Source organism: Podarcis liolepis (genome assembly GCF_965112155.1).
Source record: "Podarcis liolepis genome assembly, chromosome: 5".
Taxonomy (NCBI): domain Eukaryota; kingdom Metazoa; phylum Chordata; class Lepidosauria; order Squamata; family Lacertidae; genus Podarcis; species Podarcis liolepis.
Window position 1 is genome coordinate 35,465,438 of NC_139556.1, and position 6,495 is coordinate 35,471,932.

Below are 6,495 nucleotides of genomic sequence, written 5' to 3' on the forward strand. Positions count from 1 at the left end.
CTGGTGTGTATTTGTATTCATAGTGCTTTGTTTGATTTTTAACACTGTCTTTTCTTCTAATGTTTCCTTTGAGCTGTTTTAATTAGTTCTGAAAAGCAGCCTGTAAATAAATGCATCAATAAGAGTAACAGGAAGAATATGTGCAAAGGCGACTAGACGTGCTTGGGTTTCACCTTTGTAGGAAGAGAGAGCCAAAGGTGGTATCCAGTAGCAATTTCCTATTATGGAAGGAATGTCTCTGCAAGACTGGGAAGGAGGGAATTCATCCTCCTCCCTGAAGTGCCCATCACCCCCTAAAATCTTCTCTGGAAGGACTCCCAACTCTTTGGAACAGATATACGGGGGTGAAGGGTACTGCACTGTGGAGGGGGAATTGCCGAAAAACACCTGCTTCTCAGTTTTATTGACAGATTCCTTCTGTCAGTGAATGGTCACCCTTAAGGAAGTAAGCCGTATGCCTGGAAAGAATTGTGAGAGGTGATTTTTGAGGCAGTTTTGGTTTTCATTTATTACATATACATCCCTTTCTTTTATATAACTTGAAGGTTATATAAAAGTGGGCAAAGGTTTCCCAGGAAGCCAGTGTGGTGTAGTGGTTAAGAGCGGTGGACTCATAATCTGGGGAACCGGCTTCGTGTCTCCGCTCCTCCACATGCAGCTGCTGGGTGACCTTGGGCCAGTCACACTTCTGTGAAGTCTTTCAGCCTCACTCACCTCACAGAGTGTTTGTTGTGGGGGAGGAAGGGAAAGGAGAATGTTAGCCGCTTTGAGACTCCTTCGGGTAGTGATAAAGCAGGATATCAAATCCAAACTCTTCTTCTCCCAAGCACTGACCAGACCCACTTAACTTTAGCAAGGTGGCTGTGTCATTTGCCTTCAGATCGTAATCCTACCCTAGTTGTGAATGGAAGAGTTAAGTTGCTACAACAGAAAGGCAGGGAAGAGGGGGCCATAGTAGTCGAGGTGGAAGATGACAAGAGCAAAAGTAGTAGTGCTTGCCAAGGAGCTGAAGGAGGACTGGATTTCTGGAATATTGTACAGGGAGAAGCAGTTTAAGATTACATTTTTACTAAGTTAGGAGTGGCAGCTGAAAGGCGTGGCAAACGGAAAATTGCATATTCCTGTGCAATGTGTGTGAGCTTCTAACAGCACGTTTTGCTGCTTTCCTCGTGTTTTTTCTCACCAGGGCAGCATGGAGGCAGAACAGATCTACACATTTATTGTAAGAAACCTGTTCCTATTTTACCCTCTTAAAATCTGAATGATTTTTTTGATGAAAGTTTAAGATATTTTCCCATTGACCTTCAGTAACAATATATCTATATATCTATATCTATCTATCTAAAAGGGAAATAAAACACACACACACACACACACACACACCAGCTCAAATGCAACCTGTTCAGATAAGTTAGAAATGTAAGAATTGTTGGAAAGTCCCCTGCTGTTTCCCTTACTACAGCTCTTCTGATTCTTAGTGGAAGTTTGATTTCTATACATTTCAGATGCAGTAGCCCGCAGGACAGCACAGCATGTACTATTTCAGAGGGAATGAATGTTTAAAGCTCTAAATTTTTTGCCAGTGGGAAATACAGGAGCTGTGGAGTGCCACTAATGTATCTTAATTGCCATAACTTTGGATCTCAATGGAAAAAAACAGTTTACAAAGTACTTACAACCCCCCCCCATCCCCCAAAAAATAATCTTGAAGAAAGGGGAAAGAATGAAGTTCAAGGATGACTTCTCAGAAGTGGGAATGGTGGTGCTTCTCTAAAAAATAGATTACAAAGGTGAAGGGAAAATGTTAACACAGAAAAGATTTCTGCTCTGGTGGTTGTTTTCGACACAAGATAATATTACGTTGTGTCAACTGCAGTAGACATTTGTATCACTACCCTGTTCATTGTTTTATTGTTATACTCTGGTGGAAGTTTGGCATAATCTAGCCACCTGGGAGAAAACACTGCTAAAACTGCTTTACATACTTGTTTAAATCTTTTCTATCTTTCTGCTAGAAAGGAATTTACAGATAATCTCACTGTGGAAAATACAGCAGATGCAAGGTTTTCTTTTGAGTCCCCTATTACCCTTATTGCCGCATGCATGCATGGTTTTCAGAACTGATTTATTATTTACTTCTACAATAAAGATGTTTGGGTTTTCCCTCCCTTTCGGAGAATCAAGATGACATTGGTGATCTCCTTCAGCCTGTTCTGTTTTGATGGTATTTGTAGTCCATTGTGAAATTGCAGTCACGGTCACAGTGCAATAAATTCCACCAGCTGCCACGAGGGTGCTAAAACCCACAGCGTTTTCATCTGATTTAGGGCTAGTACATGCAACCTGCCTACCAAGTGGGATCTACTTGCAGTCTCTCTCATTCTTGTGTCCATTTTGGGGTCTGATTTGTTTGCATTAAGCAGAGTGAGCAGAACTGCACATTAACCACCATTTCAATGTGTGGTAAATGATGCCATGGAACAGGCAGGTTGCCATGTTCTTGCTAACACTGCTGTTGTGTGGTGATTAAGAAAATGGGACGCGGGTGGCACTGTGGGTTAAACCACAGAGCCTAGGACTTGCCGATCAGAAGGTCAGCAGTTCGAATCCCCGCCACGGGGTGAGCTCCTGTTGCTCGGTCCCTGCTCCTGCCAACCTAGCAGTTCAAGAGCACGCCAAAGTGCAAATAGGTACCGCTCCGGCGAGAAGGTAAATGGTGTTTCTGTGCACTGCTCTGGTTCACCAGAAGCGGCTTAGTCATGCTGGCCACATGACCCGGAAGCTGTACGCCGGCTCCCTCGGCCAGTAAAGCGAGATGAGCGCCGCAACCCCAGAGTCGGCCAAGACTGGACCTGATGGTCAGGGGTCCCTTTACCTTTACCTAGGTTCCACGGAGATGGCATTCCCACCGACCCCCACACCTTTGCCACAGTCCGGGAGCAAGCACATGTCCCAGTTCTGGGAGCAAGCATATGTCTTCCAGTTCCTTGTTAATACATACTTGCCCACAAGCTATTCAAAAAGGTCAAGGGGCATGGCCTACCTTGACTAGACAATTCCTCCCTGTGCCAATGCTATTACATGGACACAGATACAGTATTTCTACTAGGAGAAGTAACTGTCCCATGCGGTACTTTCTGTTTGAGATCAAGCTTCCTGCTCCTGTACATCCTAGCAGAGAGATCAGCATGTGCTCTTTGTCAATCATAAAAATGCCCTTGTAGTTGCTGTTAAAAGTTTCTATCAAATAAGGGAGTGTGCAGTGTAAGGTTGGCAAGCAGCCACCAGATGGTGCTGTGTTCAAAATTTGCTACCTAGAGACTATTACAGCTAGTGGAAATGCTATACGTATCTTTATTAATGGTGCAGTTAATTCTGGAAAGTTTTTTTGTGCTACATAAATGTGTTGTCTACTTGAGTTTCAGTTTCTTCCAGTATGATGATCCGGAGGAACGGCTGAGCTGCTTCCTAAGAACAAGAGTTATTCTGCATCCCTCTAAATATAAGACAGCACATTAAAACTGTCTTGCGTTAAGTTTACTGCTGTGCATTCTCTGACCTTATAAATATGACTCAGACCTCACCTACAATAATATAGTTTTAATAGGGTTGCTGCAAAAGCAAAGAATAATTGAGCTCCTGCATAATGAGGAGTTGGGATAATTGGCATACAAGTGAATTATTAATTGGTGTTTAGAGAAATTGTGCCCCTGTGAGGGCAAAAATAGTGGCACATGTCCCTTACAGAGTCTCAAAGTTACATTTAATAGCCTGGTAAACAATTGCTGACCATTGTATACTCATCTGTTTAGCAGTTGATAGTGCACTGGAGTAAACAGAGGTAAGACTTGATGTGAAATACTTCTATAAAAACAACCGTAGACAAACAGACATTACTTGTGGAAATCAGTGTTGTCTGTTAGCTGGTGCAATGGAATTCCACAGAGCCCCTTCTAGACAGATGTATTTAACAAATTTAGAAACTGCTTTATGATATAAAATAAATGAATACATTATAAAACCCATAAAACAATTTCTACAAACTAAATTCTACATTCCTACAATCTTTAAAAACTTACGTAATTTTATTTGTAGGCCGCCTTTCCATAGCTTAAACCATACTCAAGGCGGCTTTTTGTTGTTTAGTCGTTTAGTCGTGTCCGACTCTTCGTGACCCCATGGACCAGAGGCATGCCAGGCACTCCTGTCTTCCATAACTACAACATAACAAAAAACAACAACAGTCAAACATTAAATAAAACATTTAAAAAAACACAAAACCAAACTCAACAATTTCCAAGCAAGTCACAACAAAATCTAAAATAAAGATACAAGACATCAATGACAACACCCGCCTCCCCAGAAAAGCAATACTTCAACCCAAAAGTCTGTTCAGCAGTTTAAGGTTTTGTAGCTGTAGTCCAGACCCCTACCCTCCCAAGCCAGGTCGAAAAGGCCTGCAAGGCAGGGAGCAGCTCTTCCAGGACACACAGCCAAGATGGTATCTGGCCTCTTTAGCAGCCTCAGTTTCAGCAGCTATATGATTGATATTCCAGAAAGCCTTATTAAACCAAAATTTCTTCTGTAGGTGCCAAAATATCATGCTGCTAAGCAGCTTTCTAATTTTGGTAAAAGTACAGCGTGGGCTCCTTCAAAGAATCATGGGGACTGTAGCCAACCCCTCACAGAGCTATAGCTCCTAGCACCCTTAAAAACATAGCTCCCCCCCAAAAAAACTACATTTTTGATGTGCTTTTAATTGTAAGGTATGTCAAGCTTAGGCTTATCTAGTTTCAAGGTGCAACCTGAAACCTGCAGAGGTTTGCTGTGGGACAAAGAAATGCATAGTGGACGGTTCCACATTGTTGAAAATAGAAAACCCAGCAGCAGCTGCCTCTAGCCTTAAATGAAACACAAAGGTTCCTTGTTAGGTAAGGAACAGAAGACAGGACTACTGAATCTATCACCCATGACTCACTCAGGGGAGTTCTGCACAAACAGCTTCCCAGAGCTCAGTTAAGAGGCACAATGAAGTCCAGGTCAGCTTGACCAGAGTGGCAGAGGAAGGCAGTGAAAGAACTGTCTGTTCTTAACCAGGTGGTCAAAATCTTCTTCCTTTGCTCTATTGCTTTTTCAACAGCAAAAGAATGGACTCCTTATGTTCTTACATGTAATTTGCTTTCTGTTGAAGTTAATGGCCAAAACCTTCATTGATTTTTTAATGCTGTGGGATTGCTCTCCTGAAGTTGACATTTCTTCCATTTCTTCCCTGATAGTTTCATATTCTTATTACCATATTGCTACTCTCCTGGGCTCATCAATGACCTCTTATAAACGCAGTTACAGATAGGTAGCCGTGTTGGTCTCTTATAAACGGCCCTTTTAATTCTGAAAGAGCTTTGTAATCTTTTATTGAGGCCATTTTCCTACTGGTTCTAGGAAGCAGGCAGGTGGTCAGCCAGAAGTTGAAAGGGAGGGTAAAGACAGAGGCAGGAAAGGAGATTATTATTTTAACAGATTATATGTGGAATTTAAACATAACAAAATAACATGTCGAATGAACAAAGAACAGGAAGTTAATTAATTCCAACACATAGTGAAACACAAGCAATTGAATATGCCCTGGCCAATGCAACATTTAAAAAGGGGTCCCAAAGCAACATGCTTGTACTGAATCTTGTACCTTTTAAGTGCTTGTCCACAGCTGGAGCAAATCTGGATTTGCACTAGCCTTTCTCCCCATTAATCCAAGAGTGTCCACATGATGTCATCCCTATTCCAGTGTTGTCCTGGACCTTTCCCCGCTTTACACGAAGGGTTTCCAATCCTTAGAAAGTCTGAAATCACCAGGATTGAAAAATCCTGTGTTTTAAAGGGGTGGCAAGCCAATGTGACTACACATTTTCTTCCATTATAAAAGTATTCCTGTTCTCAAACTGTTTTTAAGTGGATGCAATGAATTGTGCTAATGTTGCTCATGCCACGTCTTAAAGTGGCAAGTTGTTTCAGCGGTGTTGTCAGCGTGCTAATCTGGCCTTTGTTTAATTTGAAAGGAGGCTGATTGGCATTTTGTAGTGCAGTCGTACCTTGGAATTCGAACAGAATCCTTTCCGGAAGTCCATTTGAATTTCCAAAATGTTCGGAAACCAAAGCGCAGCTTCCAATTGGCTGCAGGAAGCTCCTGCAGCCAATTGGAAGCCACAAAAGCCCTGCTGGATGTTTGGCTTCCAAAAATAGTTCGCAAACTGGAACACGCACTTCCGGGTTTGCGGCGTTCGGGAGCCAAAACGTTCGAGAACTAAGCTGTTAGAAAACCAAGGTGCAGCTGTATTTTATCTGCAAATATACATGTGAAGCACAGGTGAAGGCACAGCTTAAACACTCCAACCAGCTGCCCAAAGGCCCCCCATTCCTACATCACATTTATTTATTTGACAAAAATTATGCTGTGTATCATTTCATCAGCAAAACCTCTAAGTTGTTTACCTAAAATAT